Source organism: Sceloporus undulatus, chromosome 1 (genome assembly GCF_019175285.1).
Source record: "Sceloporus undulatus isolate JIND9_A2432 ecotype Alabama chromosome 1, SceUnd_v1.1, whole genome shotgun sequence".
NCBI lineage: Eukaryota > Metazoa > Chordata > Lepidosauria > Squamata > Phrynosomatidae > Sceloporus > Sceloporus undulatus.
The window spans coordinates 147,186,289-147,187,738 of record NC_056522.1 but is presented as its reverse complement, the minus strand read 5'-3'; positions in this window follow the sequence as shown (position 1 = coordinate 147,187,738).

The following is a 1,450-nucleotide window of genomic DNA, read 5'->3' as shown; positions in this document are numbered from 1 at the left end:
TTCTAAATAGAAATAATAATTGAATTTAGTCTAATGTCCTGATGTTTAGATATAGACCATTAGCCTGATAACCCAGTCTGACTGCGTAAAAGAAGTTTTTTTCCTGTTGAATTTATGACAAGTACTTCTTTAAGAAAGACTAGCATGGAAGCTATGTCTGTTCAGAAGCACAGACTGGAAGGTGGAGGGAAGGGTTCTTGGGGGGGGAATAAGCAGTATTTCAGTCTCAGCTTAGAAGTACTTCCACTAATGTCACTGAAAACTAATCTCAGGAAAATGCACATTGGATATTTAATCTGGAACCAATGGCTTAATGTAACTCTGAATACAGGATAAAATATCCTTTGGATTTCCCCCCACAATACTATCAACATCATTATTCAGGTTTTGTCATTCTGTACGCAGATAAATACAATATATGCATCTTTACTAGGTGACGGTATTTTTTGAGAAAGATTAACAGATATCTCAGTTTAAGACAGAAAAGTGGAGGGTGTAAACAGATTTCTTTTGACATTTTCTCATTACATAAGCTTGGATCTACTCCACTTGGATCCACTGAGACTAGGGATTTCATTCACAGCCCATTTCTTCTGGGGAGGAAACATGGGGAGTCTGACTGACTGATGATTAATTGATTCCTAACTTCTCTTTCTCCTTTCTCTTCTGTGCCACTGAAAATATTCTCCAGAAGGGGCAAAATCATCTAGAATAAATGTCGAATTATGTGGAATTATTACACACTCTCTGGCCCACAAATAAGGGACATCCCTTATAAGTGACAGGGAGCAACCTTAACAATGAACGTTAAAGCATTTTATTGTCATACACATAGATTTTCAGTTTTTAGTGTGGGAGTGGGTGCATCTGCACTCTAAAAATAAAGCTGTTTGACATCACTGTAAGTGCTGTAGCTCCATCCTGTGGAATCCTGGGATCTGTAGTTTTACAAGGTCTTTAGCCTTCTCTCCCAAAGAGTGCTGGTGCCTCATAAAACTACAAATCCCAGGATCCTGTAGGAAGGAGCCGTGGCAGTTAAAGTGGTGTCAAACTGCACTATTTCTACCGTATTCCCTGTTACCATGTATGGATGTGAGAACTGAACAGTTAAGAAAGAAAATAGGAGGAAAATCCATTCATTTGAGATGTGGTGCTGGAGAAGAGTGCTAAGGATACCGTGAATGACTAAAAAGACAAACAAATGGGTCCTAGAGCAGATAAAGCCAGAAATCTCCCTGGAAGCTGAAATGACCAAACTGAGGCTGTCATACTTTGGACACATCACGAGGAGACACAACTCACTGGAAAAAATAATAATGCTAGGAAAGGTGGAAGGAAGTAGAAAGAAAGGAAGGCCACACGCTAGATGGACAGACTCTATTAAGGAGGTCATGGGTATGAGTTTACAGAAACTAAGCAGAGCAATGGAGGACAGGGACTCTTGATGATA